The sequence below is a fragment of the Panthera onca genome, chromosome C2 (assembly GCF_046562875.1).
Source record: "Panthera onca isolate mPanOnc1 chromosome C2, mPanOnc1 haplotype 2, whole genome shotgun sequence".
Lineage (NCBI taxonomy): Eukaryota > Metazoa > Chordata > Mammalia > Carnivora > Felidae > Panthera > Panthera onca.
Window position 1 is genome coordinate 34,959,174 of NC_138347.1, and position 15,824 is coordinate 34,974,997.

At 35.2% G+C, this 15,824-nt stretch overlaps 1 long non-coding RNA gene across 1 annotated transcript in view; it reads left to right on the top strand.

Moving 5' to 3' along the window:
- The window catches only part of LOC132683851 (uncharacterized), a 177,187-nt gene extending 162,278 nt beyond the window's left edge, over positions 1–14,909 (top strand). Inside the window, exons 5-6 of the long non-coding RNA XR_013557859.2 lie at positions 13,239–13,351; positions 14,770–14,909. This is a non-coding gene — a long non-coding RNA (uncharacterized LOC132683851). The remainder of the gene's footprint in view (positions 1–13,238; positions 13,352–14,769) is intronic.
- The last annotated feature ends 915 nt before the right edge of the window (positions 14,910–15,824 follow it).

The following is a 15,824-nucleotide window of genomic DNA, read 5'->3' on the forward strand; positions in this document are numbered from 1 at the left end:
TACTTGGCTATTGAGTAGGATGACCATACATTTCATTGTCTATACCAAGTTGCTTTTGACAATAGAAGGGTCTAGAGGCATAAACCAGGATATTCCTGGGCCAACACAGGGATATGTTACCCTATTAATGGGAAGATAGAGAGTACTTTTGTTTGTAGGCCTCCCCCTTGTAAGCAGAGTAAGCCATAGCACTCTCTTCCTAGGATAAAATTTCAAAACTAAGGATATTCACCTCCCACTTTCCCTAGTATTCACTTTAATGGGGTGGATGGGGCGGGGTATAGGGCAGTGGAGGTTAGTGGTGTGGGTTGCATAGTGAATTTGGCTACAAGCAGGGTGTTTGGCTTTGAATTTTTTGTGCTTCAGTTTAGAATGTTAGGTATTTGATGCCCCTTTGTTCTTAGCTTCCAATCCTTCATATCAGTTATAGGCAAGAGGAAACAAAGCATAACATCACCTCAAATATAAAAATGTAATTGTTAAAATCAGATATTTCAGGAATCATGATTTAATATAGGATTAATGCAACCCAATTATTTTCAACTAACCATGTGGTAAGTTGTGTGGTTTTCCAATAAAAGGATCCTAACACTCTTAAGACTATTGTCTTCCAATAACTTCCATTCTACAAATATATCATCTATCTCACATAGCATTGATTTTCTCCTCTTTACTGGATAATTCTCCTCAGCCTACATATATCCCATAATACATTATCTGTCACCTTACCAAAAACTCTGTTTGATTCCACCTTCTGTGCCTACTACTATATGTTTTCTTTGCTCCTTTTCATTTCAAAACTTCTCAAAATAATTGTCTATATGTTTTTGAACTTATTTTTTATTTCTTTTCAACCTTCCAAGCTTTATTACTTCTTCTACACTAAAATTGTTCTTGTTGTGGTTACCAGTTGCCAAATCTAGTGCTCACTTCTATGTCCTTATCTTGACCTCAGCAGAACTCAATAGTGTTCACCCTCCCTTCTATACATTTCTTTATTTGGGATCTGAGACATAAACACTAGTGGCTTTATTTTTACTTCAATCATGGCCTACTTCAAACTTTTTAAGAACTATTCCAAATTTTCAAATTATAGAGTGATTCAGGGATCATTTCTGAGCTCTTTTTAAGTAATCTATTCCTAGAGCTAAAAATATAATCTCTATATAGGTGATTTTCAAATATGTCTCTACCCCTATTCCCTCCAGACTTCTTGTATAACCATCATCTTCTCAATATCTCCACATTCTTAAAAAATGTTTATATATTTTGGAGAGAGAGAGCAAGTATGAACAGGGGAGGGGCAGAGAGAAGGGGGGGCAGAGATCCTAAGCAGGCTCCATGCTGTCAATGCAAAGCCTGACATGGGGCTCGAACTCACAAACCAGGAGATAATGACTAACTGCGCCACCCAGGTGCCCCTCAATATCTCCACTCTTAATCATCTTAAACATTTTGTTCAAGACAGAGTTGTTGTTGTTGTTGTTTTAAGTTTATTTATTTTGAGAGAAAAAGAGAGACAGAGAGGCAAGAGAGGAGAGAGAGAATTGCAAGCAGGCTCTGTGTTTTCAGAGCAGAGCTAACGTGGAGCTGGGTCCCATGAATCCATGAAATCATGACCTGAGCTGAAATCAAGAGTCAGACGCTTTACTGACTGAGCCACCCAGGCCGCCCCCCCCCCCCCCTGCCCAAGGCATCCCCAAGGTAGAGTTCTTGATCAATTTCCCCTCCACTCTATATTCCTCAGATCAGCTATTTGATACCATAAACATCCAAGAAAAAATCTTGATACAACCTTGATTCTTTTTCTTCTCCCTTATCCCATCATATCTATCATATCTATCATATCTATCAGCGTAGCCCAATAACTTTTATTCCAAAGTTTATAATAACTTGTCCAAATAACTTCAATCTTGAATGCTAACACTATAGTCCAGATAATACAGGCTATCTTCAGCTAGATTATATCCTGACATGTCTAATCATCTTAATAGGAATAGAATCATTTTTATAAATAGAAAGTTCTAAACTATTCATTTTCTCTGACATCACAATATGGATAATTTAATGCTCTCTAGGATTTTTATTTTAACTTCCTAATTTCTGCAAATTTCCAGAACATATTTCTTTTTTATCTGAGGAGGATGGCAAACAAAGCCTATAAGCAAAACTCTAAAACTCCCTAGATCTAGGTTTAGTCTTGAAAATCTTTTTAAAAATAATGGTTAACTCTCATTTACATTTCATTGTAATACTCATACTTTATCTTATTTATACTATTAAAAATCTCTTGGATGCCAAAAATGTTATGTTTTTACTTAGTAATTTTATTAACTTGAGTTTTCACTCCGACTGAAATGGAGAGGAGTGGGGTAGGGGACAAAGCTTTTAAAACATAACCACATACAAGATGGGAACCAAAGGTGCGTATGTATAATGGACATTGTGGTTCTTTCCCCAAATCTATTCTTTTGCCTCTAGGTAATTCCCTATACAGCTTCCGAAAAGCCTAAGATTTTTTGAAGGAAAATTGGCTTTATCTCTTGATCTAGAGTTAGGTCAAGTGGCTCAAACCTAAGTCCATTAGTATAAAACTATCCTTTAGGCATAGATTCAGGAGAAGGTATATGATTCACTATGGGTTAATGAGACACGAGCAGCAATTTGCTGCAAGATTTCTGGGACATAAACTATGTTTTCAAGAGAATTTCTAAAAGTAACTGTTCGTTTCTATGGGCTTAGATTAAGAAGCAGGTAGGCTTGGGAGTTCATAGTAACCATTTTGAGCTGTATAAGTCAACCTTAGGGGGAAGCAGCAATTCAAGGAGGCAAATCCATGATACGGAAAGAAACTGGTTCTTGATAAGATTATCCTGCTGTGGAATTAAGTCACTTCTGAGGCTCCCCGTACCTCCAACCAGGAAAACAAATGTATCTAATTTTGTTGTTTAAGCCAGTTTCAGCTTTGTTTTCTGACTACCTCTTAAGAAGTACAGTGATTTAGAAAAAGAGTGGTCAGCTCTGCTTCTTTCAGCGTTTCCCAAAATTTGAGAAATGAAAATTATTGCTCTTAAAAGAAATACAAGCACTAAAGAAAGGGAGAAACTTGATAACTTATAACCCCCTTTGAGTTGCAACGTTTTTACCATAGCCTCATTAGTGTGTAAAAAATTAAGCATCAATAAATCTGTGTTCATGTGTTAGTACAGACATTATTATAAAAAATAGTAATTGCTTTCCCTTAGTCCTTCAGATACCTTACTTTAAGATTTGTTTGATCACTGAATGGGCTATCCAGAAAACTGATCACAAGATAAAAGCAAAACTTAATCAAGAGGATGCTATTACCAAAGAAACAAGAAATTGTAAACTGAAGTCAAAAAGACATTTTAACTTTAACAATATGATAAAAGGACAAGATCATTGAAAACAGACAAGAATTAATTTTCCTACTTTATTGGCTTGGTTTACAGGTGAGATGTGTCAAGATCCATTAAAGGCAAGCATTCCTTATCATGTGATTTCACTCATATGTGGAAATTTAAGAAACACAACAGATGAACTTAGGGGAAGGAAAGGAAAATAAGATAAAAACAGAAGGAGGCAAATCATAAGAGACTCTTAAATACAGAGAACAGACTGGGAGTTGTTAGAGGGAAGGTGGGTGGGGGAACGGGATAAATGGGTGATGGGCGTTAAGAAGGGCACTTGTTGGAATGAGCACTTGGTGTTATACGTAAGTGATGAATCCTGGGTTCTACCCCTGAAACCAATACTACACTGTACGTTAACTAATTTGAATTTAAAAAACTAAATTTAATTAAAAAAATAAGACAAGCATTACCATTGCTTTCTTCACCTCAACACTCTTCTCCAGTCCGTTTGAACTTTATATACTTTTAGGTAAGAAAATGAAATCATATTAATATTCATATTTCTTCCTTATGATACACATTTTAATCTTTGAGCCACTCAACTCAAAAAAATTCTTTCAATAAGAAAACTGGATGTTGAAATAAAAATTTTAGGCTTTTAAAATGATTATCTCCATTTTGACAGTCAAAAATTTAGGATTCAACACTTTGTATTTCTAGTTTGGCTCTCCTATAAGGTCGACCTGTACTGGAATCTAGAATCAGACGCTTAACCAATGGAGCCACTCAGGTGTCCCCTTAAAAAAAAAAAAAAAAAAAAAAAAAAAAAAAAGTCCAATTTTAACTACACAAGGATCATAGTAAAAGGCATTTCTAAGAAAAAAAAAAAAAAAAAAAAAACAACTCCTGTAGGTTACTATTTCAAAATGTTGATATTGAATGTATATAAACCAAAGGTTTCCTTCTCAGTGTTGCTTCTCTTAATCTGCTAGGTATTTAGAATTTTAATCTTAGATATCTCATAATATTTCTTATGCAAAATATTCCTCTGTGATTATGGGTCTCTCCACTGATGCTCTTTGGGACTGCTTTTTGATGCTGTTGATTATCTCTTGTACTTGTAAGCTATAGTCCGCTTAGTGAACTAATGGCTCTTCTTGACTGGGTCTTGAAGCAAATGGATAGATCAGATCTTTTCTATTTTTTTCACCCTGTCATTCAGCCTCCAGAAGACTAATGTACCAAACTGCAGGTATATGTAGTCAGGGAAGTTTCATAAGGAAATTATAACCTAGGAGAGAAAAAACTTAAGTTCTAGTTAATTGGGGCTTCCCTTTGAACCTGGTATCCAGTTCAAATACATCTTTACAAATACATCTTAATAAGAAGGGAGACTGCCATGCCCTCCTTTCTAGATCTCTAGTTTGTTATATTCTTTATTTACCCTTTCAAGTTTCTCCATCTGAAATTTGATCTTATTTCTCTCTGAAAATGCTAACTTTCCTAAGATTTTGAGCCTGTAATGCTTATACTGTTCCTGAGTCCTACAGATTTAACAGGGCTCCCAGCTTTGGTTAAGTGAGCATGTATGTTTGCAACTTCCTAGTCTCCTAGGTCACAGTCTCAGGGAAGAAGGTTAAAGTAAATCTTTCAACTTTATGTTTCCTTTCCCCCTTCACACCGTTGTTCTCACTGTTAGACAAACTGTTAAGAAAACTAATCTTAGAATTACAAACTTTTTTTTTTCCTTTTAAATACAGCATCATCTAAACCTATATTGAGGAAAGAATATTTCTTCTATTAGCAAAGCTGTGCACTGCCAGTGGGTCTGCAGTCTTGTACAATGGAGCACTTGGGGTCTGGCATCAACACAAAGAACCGCAGTAGCTTTTAATGGTTGCTTTCTCTGTTGGATGGGGAATGGCATGAGTCTCAAATTAATTCCTGGGATTTAGATTCTCCTCTGATATGAAAGGGTGGGGTTGCAAATTCCTGTCACCACATCGATGTGGGGGTTCCTTTAAAGTCAAGCCAAAAGTTCATTAAATTTTAAAAATTTCTTTGCTTTTGTTTTGACTTTAAAAGGTTTTTGACCTTAGGCAACTTATACAATGCCAAGCTTGGTTTTATAATTTAGTAAATGCCAATTATACAAGTTAGTTATTCTTCAGATATTAGGAAACTTTTAGTATATTGCATTTTGCTTGTACCTCTAACTAAATATTTACTAAAATCTGCCTTGTTTTATAATTACATAATTAGTCATGCATTAAGAACCTTATTCAAATAAGGCAATGTTCTGTGAAGCACTGTGAAAATAGAAGGATATACATACATATACATTTTCCTCTCTTCTAGCAGGTAGTGATATCCTTGAAAGAAGGGCCTTATCGATTATTACATCTTCTATTACATGTAGGACAGTGTGTTGTCCAAAATAATTCAGAGATTATTCACAATTACAGAGGATGAGAAAACTATTTTCATAAAATTTGCAAGGCTCTTACTGAAGTATATATCACAATACATTGATCTTTCTTTCAAATGGATCAGAGAATAATTCAGTTCTTTGACTCTTGTAGTGTAATCATAGACCTCAACATTTTAACCAGGACCAGAGATTAGTGTGACCTTTTTTTTTTTTTTTTTTTTAATCATGGCTTGTTGGTTGTAATCAAGTTGCAGGTTCATTACGTGTGATCAATTAGAATTATATCTTCCCAGGACTTACAGGTGAGGATTATTTTCTTTAAAAGAAGTGTTTCAAATTGTTTAGTGTTTGTCTCTTTGTCTGATATGATTTGTTTGTCTGATATAAATTGTTTGTCTGATATGAATTATTTGTTCAATATGATATTGTTTGTATGAATTGTTTGTCTGATATGAATTGTTTCTTTGTCTGATAAGATATTTTCTAGACTGTGTGTGCTTAACAAATATTAAATGATAATTCTTTATTGACCTAACTGGGCTTGGGGAGTTTTCAAAATTTTCAAGGAAGTGTTTTAAATGCTTTGTGATCTTTAAGATTTTAATATACAATTATGATGACCTTTCCAAAGCAAGAAAGGAGAAAGTTGCTCTAATCTGAAGCCAAGCAGTTAAAACTGAAATGATTGGTCTCTTTTGACACAGAGATGAAGCTTTTGTTAAATAATTGACACACTGTTAATTCCAACTTGTATTATGTGCTGGGGATGGTATTACAATAAAGCACAAAATGGCCTCTGTGGTATACAGTGGAGTGGAGAGTCAAATACTGCATGGAGAGCCAAACTAGAAAACTTGGGTTCTCCCTATATTCATAATGTGAATTTTGATGCCAATTACGATGCTCATAAGTTTCTGGTGGCTTCAGCACTGCCAAGACCACAGGAAGGTGGTCCTATAAATAGCCCTATACCATTCGTAGTTCCTATTACTGTTGTAACAATTTACCAAAACATAGTGATTGAAGACAACAAGAATTTATTATCTGACAGTTCTGGAAGTCAGAAGTCCAAAATCCAAGTATCAGCAGAGCTGTATTCCTTCTGGTGGCTCTAGGAAGGAATTCTAGGAAAGAATCTGGTTCCTTGCTTTCTCCAGTTTCTAGTGGCCAGCTACATTCTTTGGCTCATGACCCCATTCCTCTATTTTCAAAACCAGCAGTGTAGCATTTCTGAGTCTCTCTCTTGTTCTGACATTCATGTTTCATTCTTATAAGGAAGCTTATAAGCACATTGAGCCCACCTGAACAATCTAGAATACTCTTCTAATCTCAAGGCCCTTAATGTCATCACATCTGCAGAGGCAGTTTCTCTCACCATATAAGGTAATAATTCACAGATTTTAGAGATTAGGATGTGAACATCTTTGGGGGTGGGAATTATTTTGCCTATCACATGCTAAAAATAAAGATAGAAATTCTTTTATTTTTTATTATGTTTTTAAAGTTTATTTATTTATTATTTTGAGAGACACAGAGACAGCACTAGTAAGTGAGGGGCCGAGAGAGAGAGAGAGAGAGAGAGAGAGAGAATCCCAAACAGGTCCTGCACTGCCAGCTCAGAGCCCTATGTGGGACTCGAATCCACAAAGCCATGAGATGATGACCTGAGCTGAAACCAGGAGTTGGATGCTTAACTGACTGAGCCACCTAGGTGCCCTAAATTCTTTTAAGGATAATTTTATATTATGATGCTATTTTCAGTGTAGAAGAGCAGAAGATTGTTTCAATATCAACACAATAAATGTAAAAATTGAGCAAATATGATGACTCATGTGGTGGAAAAATTGGGTTTTTGACTATTGTGGGTTTTAATCATGTCAGTGCTGAGTATTTACTGAAGATTTTGTGATCTACAATTTCATTATCTAGATAATAAGCTTGTAATGCTTACCTCACAGGATTCTTTGCAAAGCCTTATGCTGTGTTATCTATCCACACCTAGCATGGTAATTTCTTGACTTCTAATTCATTAACTATCTAAACCGGAAGAGCTGAAGTTTTAATTGTTAATTCAGTCAGTACATTGTTTGGTAAGTCATGGGCTGTTCGTTAAATGCAACTAAAGATAGTATTTGGAAAGTCTTTAGTATGGCCCTGAGAAGGAGGCACAGATGTTCTATCCTGTGCTTTTACCTACTAGGATAAGACAGACAAAGGAAAAACAATATCTGATTTGGCTAATTCCAGTACTTTCTCGAAAGTTTTGGCTTCAAAGCCTTCATCAGAAAGAAATGCAAAGCTGAATGTTTAATATCAGAGAGTATTAAGTCTAAGATGTCATGGGTTGGTGACTGGACATTAAGCTAATTAATGTCTTCAGTTAAATAGATTCTGTTGAAAAGTAAAACAAATGAGAGCCAATAGGTGTTTTAGTCAATTAATAAATAGACTGTTGTTATATCCAGAAGAAAATGGGTGAAAATTGAATTCTACATGATAAAATATTATTAGTTTTAATGTTAAGACATATTGGCAAGTACTTCTGTCAAAGTTTTTTTTTTTACCCCTAATTTTTCCCCTCTTGGGTTTGTTATGTAAATACGTGGATTCCAAGTTCTCTGCATTTCCTTTGAGTTTATCTGAAGTCCTGATTTAATACTATAATGTTATTGTCACTAGATATGAAGAGTTATTAGACTTACTTTGGAAATATACATCCTTTGAGTGCCTTCCTTAAATATTCTAGAAAATTATTTTTTAAATTATTTTGGCTGGTTATGATTTGTCAAGATAAAATAGGCTACAATTGGAGAAATATACTGCCATATTTCTAATTTTAATAATGCATAAAATCATATGTTTTAGGAGATTTGATTTAGTGCTTCTTGAAAAGGTTAATATTAAATGATACATTTTGATTTTGTTACCCCATTGGTTAGATAAAATTACTATTTTTTTTTACGTTGAATACATTCGTGTAAACGTGCCATCAAATAGCTAATAAGGTATAAAGAAATCATTTAGCCTTTCTTCAGAAAGATATCTAAGCTGGTGAACTATAAAATTTTGAGTTCTTCTGAGTGTCACTTGGAATTCCGGGGGATGTCTCTCTTTTGAATTCGGAAATCATAAATTGAATATCTTGATATACTTGAGCAAGCGGGAAATGAGCACTGCTTTTGCAATTGACTCATAGATGTGATCCTAAGCAGGAGGGCAAGGATGAAGAGGGTAAGAATGAATAATAAATGTATTTGAAAATGAGATTTAACATGTAGAGAGTACCAAAATTTTTCCAGTACTCTAAAGATACAGTTGTTTTTTTTTTTCTTTTACTGGGCTTCCTAGAACAGAGTTTGTGACTGATAAATTATTTCATTCATATGAATTATTATAATATCTTAAAACAAAAATAAAGACTTTAGAACTATTTATTGTAATAATATGCTCAAACAGCTTTATATTTTACAAATCTCATGTAGAAAACCATATTTCCCCTAAGACTGTCTTTCACTGATATTTGTAGTTAATATATTTTAAAATTTTTCATAGAAATTTACTTTGTTAACTTGGCATTGGGGTTAAGTTATTTTAATTGCAAACAAGTGAAAATGAAATCAGAAGTGTGCTTTATGGAGTGGAAAATTTCCTTACAACTTCAGCTTCTTTTTTTCCTTTCATTTTTTTTCTTTAAGAATTCTGAAGAATTCCAGCCTCCCTACTGTTGCTTCTTACATAGATTCATGTTGAATATGTATTTCCCAGCATCTAGAGATGCTGATTCAGTGTAGTTGGTGACAGGTGTCTCAATGACAAAGGCAGGAGGCCTTTAAAATCTCCAGTTTGGGAGTGTCAGGATGGGTATGACATAGGCCCATGCTGACAATCTAAAATGAAGGCTCTTGGCATAATTGCTTTTCATTCAAAAGTTAAGAAATGCAGCTGCGTCCTCTTCACCTCCAATTCTTGCAATCTCTATGCATGGAATGGAGAACTGCCTCCTTCATTTCTGAATTTCTGTTCCCTCCTTCTTTAAAGTAACGGAAGATCAATGAACTTAGTGCTATTCTGGTTCTTACTAAACTTAGCCCGGCCAAAATAATCCATTTACCTGGAAAATAATCTAATATAAAGAGAAAGACTCTGTGTTCTTATTTATAAAAGAGTGAGTATCTCTTTTCCTTTCAGTGACAGGGGCACACAGGCAGGCAGCACAACCCCAGGCAAAATAGAAAAAGAAAGGAGAAAGCAATACCTCTCTCCAGAAATGACTCACAATATTCATTCAGATGACAGGAGGAATAGAGTAGTTGAAGTTTTATAGGAATCTATTAACTTTTGTGCATGAATGGTGGGTTAATTGAACTATAAGAATATGCTCATCCATGAATTGGTCTTAGCCCTGTGAGGCAAACTGTGTGGATAAACACACATATGTTAATCATTTTTAAAAATAAGCCTGATTTAAGATAAAACAATAGTCTGCCATGGGTTGAAAATGAAGGTATAATCAATGTCATTCTGTATTTCTTCACATTGATTAATTACTTACATATTTTCTGCCTGAATTTAACCATGCATATATACAACTCTTCAGGATTTGGTAAGGGAGCTTTTGTCACAGTGGCTTCCTACACAGTACTTTGAGTTGTTGAATAAAGGCTCTCCATAAATGAACATCATTATAACCTCAGGGCTTCTAGATAATTTCAATCGGTTTTACAATCTACAGCTGGGGAGTGTAAAAGGAGACACCGATGGCCATAGGAACAGCCTTGACAATTGTCAGCTTACTGTACACCCAGTGCAGTACCTCTGAATTTGATCACTGTCAAGAACAAATCATAGGTAAATGGATACCAATTCTGATAATGAAGCAAACTGAAATGGCCCAAGACCTTCTTACTAAATTTAAAGGAAAGCAGCATCTGAACCAAATAGCTATTGCCCAGCCAACATTTTTCTTTTTGATTACACTATATAGTAGGGTGGAAAGACAGGTAGTTTTAGGAATGTGTTGAAGCTAGCAGCGAGGTTAGCATACAAATTCATAACAAAGCAAAAAATATCCTCATGTGGGAATCTGAGGAATAAAACATGAGATAATTAAAGGTATATAACTATTTAAGTCACCATTATCATCAACAACCCGTGGGTGGGTTCAAATTACTAGCTTCTCCTGAAAGAAAAGCTCTTACCTTTGAGCAGCACATTATGTTTTGTGTTATATGAAGCAAAAACTCCAGTGTAATTCTTGAATGTTATTTTCAGGTGGTTTCTTTCCTTCCTTTCTTCCTTTCTCTTTCTTTCTTTCTTTCTTTCTTTCTTTCTCTCTCTGTCTCTCTCTTTCTTTCTTTCTTTCTTTCTTTCTCCTTCCTTCCTTCCTTCCTTCCTTCCTCCTCTCCTCTCTTCTCCTCTCCTCCCCTCTCCTTTCCTTCCTTTTTAAATTCTTTTATTTGTGGTTCATAGATATGATATCTTAAGTATTAGGACATGTGATTATGAAAAACCTGCAGATGGAACTGTTTATTTAACTAGTATATACAGATTTTGATAAAGTAAATCCAGAAAAATAATATTGTTCGTGACCTAAAATGATTCTTGAAAAGGCCTTTGAAGATTTAGTGTAAGCTCTCCTCTTGGTAAATATATTATCCTGTTTAAAGATAGTGAAACTCTTGGGGTGACTGGGTGGCTCAGTTGGTTAAGCGGCCGACTCGGTTTCGGCTTAGGTCATGATCTCATGGCTTTGTGGGTTCGAGCCCTCCATGGGGCTCTGTGCTGACAGTGGGAAGCCTGCTTGAGATTCTCCCCTCTCCCTCTCTCTCTCTGCCTCTCCCCCACTTGCTCTGTCTCTGTTTCTTTCAAAATAAATAAATAAACTTTAATTTAAAAAAGGATAGTGAAACTCTTAATTTGCTTTCATTAAGATGTAATATCATTCAAAATGAACTAAGCCATAGGTTGCTTAATTAGTTAACTCAAGGCTACTGTATGTTTCTGACAGCAGGTCTACAGGTTCTCCTCTTCCCTGTGTTTTTCCCATATTTTTCAAAGTGTTGATCCCTTTGGACTATGACATTTGAGGAATGCTTTTGTACCCTGTGTTTTATCAGTGTACCAGCTGTGGAGTGATTAGTGGATCACTTTAGGACATTACATACTAATTGCTAAAATGATTAAGGCTCTTTCCTCTCCTGTACTCAATCCCTTAACCCATCATTTTCCACTTTTACAATTTAAGTGCAGGGTATAGAAATTGTGATTCACTAACATGCTCATTTAGCTGAAGATAAAATTTTGTTTCTGAGATAATCTGCATTAGTTTTCCCTGATCTCTTGATTCTGAAATGGCAAATCACCACTCTTGGCCAAATGGATGGAAAGAGAAGGAAAAGGGGGAAAGGGGGGGGGTGAGATTTGCTAATTGTGGGACTGACTTGGGGCTAATCTGTCTATTTCACCTAGAACTGCACTGAAATCTAAGCACATGAAGACGTTGCTGGCTTTCTGCTCCATGAAGGATAAACTTCACAGTACCTGAACACTAAGTAACATTCCAGACAGATGGAGACAAGACAATTACGTATTTTTAAAAAACGATTTGAAAGTCCATTTTGTTGCAAACAGTCTTTTTGCACAGAACCTTTTCAGAATCTGAATATCAGTGTGTATGTAACAATCCTCATAATATCATATTCATCTCCAGAGATAAGAAAATACTACCACATTCTTGAGAGCAAAAAGAAAATTCTGACTAATAAAATGGTTAAATAGGGCTTGATAACAATTTATTTCTGACCTTTTAATGCCTTCTGTTCTTAATGATTTTCTGTCATTTCTGTCTAGTCCGGACTTGAAACTCAGTCTCAGAGGTACTTAGCTTTATGTTGCCACTTAGCTTTCAACTTCCATTTTCAGCACAGAAAGGTAAATCAGTAATTGTCACTTTGGCTTCTCAAGGTTTGTCAGGCACCCGAATGGGATTATGACATAGATTTGAAGGGTATTTCATATGACTTTGACTTTAATTTTGATGTAATCATAGAAATGTCTTAGGACTTCAGGAACTTAATCATCCTGTTAGCCTTACCTCTTCCTTTGCTTGGGTGTTTGGCTCACACTGCTTTGGTCCTTTCTGTCCCCTGACCTGTGGAGAGGTGATTAAAAAAAATAAAAAGAAATCCAGGGACGTCTTCAATGAGATGTCTCCTTAGCTGACCATCATCTCTTTCTCAATGCCTTCTCTTTCTTTTGTCTTCTTTTCCATTTCTTTGGTAATTTGTTTCAAGGGAGATACCATTCTCTAGTTTGGCTCTCAGTGGAACAGTTGTAGAGCTGGAGAAACCACCCTCTGAGAAGTTGGTGCTTTGTCCTTTGCTTCAAGATATTTTTGAGTCTGATGTTTTTTTTTTTCTCTTTTTTTTAATCAGTTGGAACCCAGAATAAGACTGCAATCTATCTAGAGATCTTCTTTGGAAGAGGGGATACATGGGAAAAAGAAGTCACAAAGAAATGGTCTGTGGAGAATTTCTGTCTTGAGAAGGTAAAAACCTGTTTTGTATGCATTTATCCAGACATATTTGTCTACAGATCTGTAGATATAGATTGGTGTGTGTGTGTGTGCGCATGCACACGCGTGTGGATTAACCCAAACTTCACTTACAGAAAGAAACTGAATTCAAATTGGCTTAAACCAGGAAGTGTTTAAGGATGACTGGACTCAGAAACCCCAGCAGTTTGCTAATTATTTCTTGTTCTGTCTTCTTCACCCTCCCCCTTTTTTCTCTTCTGGCTTGCCTCTGCATCTATGTGTTGCCCTTATTTTCTCCTGCCAAAGATTATCTCTCTACATATGATGGGAAAGGTGGCTAGTGGCAGCCCCAATCCAGAAAGAAAAGGTATTTCCCCACTAGAATTCATAAAATATCTTATGAGAAAGTATTCCAATTAGGTTGGAAAAGTATTCCAACCAGTAGTAGTGACTGACTGTCCTACTATATTGGATGGGAGAAGGACAACTCACAAAAAGAAGATCGGTGTCTTGCTACCAGAAATAGGGGTATAAGAAAGCATGTTAGGAAAGCCATATTAACTAGAATATAGATTTATGATATTGCTACATATATAGCAAACCAAACAATCAGCATACTTAAAGGGATTGATTATTTATTTATTTATTTACTTATTTGTAAAACTTATCATATATGCACATATGATATTATCTAGCTTTTTGCCTGTAATGTATTTGGTAGTTATATTTTATGGCCTAGATATGAGAAAATTGAACTGATTCTTATTATCATCTTTACTCAAATACAGAAAACACATTTTATTGAATATGTCCTATAGATAGAAAATGGTTCCAGGAGCTACCTTTTACTTTTTTTCCTAACAAGTAATAAGCACACTTTGCATTTTCATGGTGGTTTCATATCTATAATTTTAAGAATTCTCAAACAGATATTTTTATTTTTTTTAAAGAGGCATGAAGAGGTTAGGCAACTTGTTTATGATCACCCATGCTAAGTTTTACCGTGTTTTTAAACAGCTGTTCATAAAAAATTCATATGAGATTTCAAAAATACATATATTTAACTTCATATTATAGATAATAGAAAAGTACCTTAAGGTTACTGTCCTGGGCAATGATTGCCCTTGAGTCTTATTTCTAGACCTCATCGATACATTGTTAACACTTAGATCAATAAACAATTATTGTTCTTTGTGAGATGCTGAGAGTAGATTTGGAGAGTTTGTAGGTAAAAGGCATACTTTACCAGGGCTGTCAAATGTCAAACTGACAACTAAAAGGTATTATGTGTCTATCTATCTATCTATCTGTCTATCTATCATCTATCTATCATCTATCTATTATCTATATCTGTGAGTCCAGAAAGATCTGTATGTATCTATCAACCAAGTCATATAAAATACATTTGAATTTTTTTTTTCTTTCTACAGATTTCCACAGGGAGCAAGGCTGATATTACTGGCTCAGCGCCTCATGGTGAGTTACAGTTATAATGGGGACAGCAGGCTTCTATAACTCTGTTTAATAGAAAGCAGGGTACCAGCAGAGATTTTCTAACTCTGCATTTAAAATCCCCGCAATAGCTATTATTACTTCTTAAAACCATTTGAGCATTAGTGCCAAATCAAGTGGAATAGTTTCATTTAAATAATTTAAGGGGCTGACTGATATGCTCACATTGACCATAATAAATAATATTATTAATTTCAAGAGAGAGAGAAGGATCAGAATATTGTGATTTTGGTTTTCTTTCAACTGAAAAGTATTTTGAAAAGGATTAAAGGAACAGATTTCCCTCCTCTGAGTTTGACTCCCTGTGTATCCCACCTCTGGTCCTTTCATAGAAACCCCCACCCATTGTGTTTAGCCCCATTTACCTGCCCCTGCAGGGAGGCGTCCTGTGGAGGGAAGTTTTAGTCTTCTGTGGAACAAGCTTATTGATCAGCAGGGTTTGCTCACTCAAGTGTAAGGACATTCTGATTCTTTTCCCTTGGGTTTTCTTTTCCTTCCTAAGAAAACTCTATGAAGAATTCTTTCACCCCTCTTATTGTGTTTCCAGTCAATCTTCCATTTGATATGATATGAAAAAAAATAAGCAAAAAAAACCCCACACATCTTAAGACTTATCTCCAAGTAAAAAACTGTCTACCTACAGTAGCTACTCTCCTTTGTTTACATTATCTGTATTTTCTCTGTGTATCATCCCAGGTAGTCATCATAACTCCATTTTTAAGACTGAAATATTGAGTATTTTTTTAATCACTTCTGTGCTGCCAATAAATATTTAAATACCACTATGTTTCTCAATATTCTGATCATAAAAATTATTTGAAAGTACACATTTCTAATTTTCTCCTTGAAATTTGGATTTAGGATATCTAGGGTAGGGCTTGGAATCAGTAATTGTAGTATTTCCAGGTGATTTAAGTATTGGAAATACTGAATTATCTCCTAAATTTGACAATTTAAAGACAATTGCATCTCT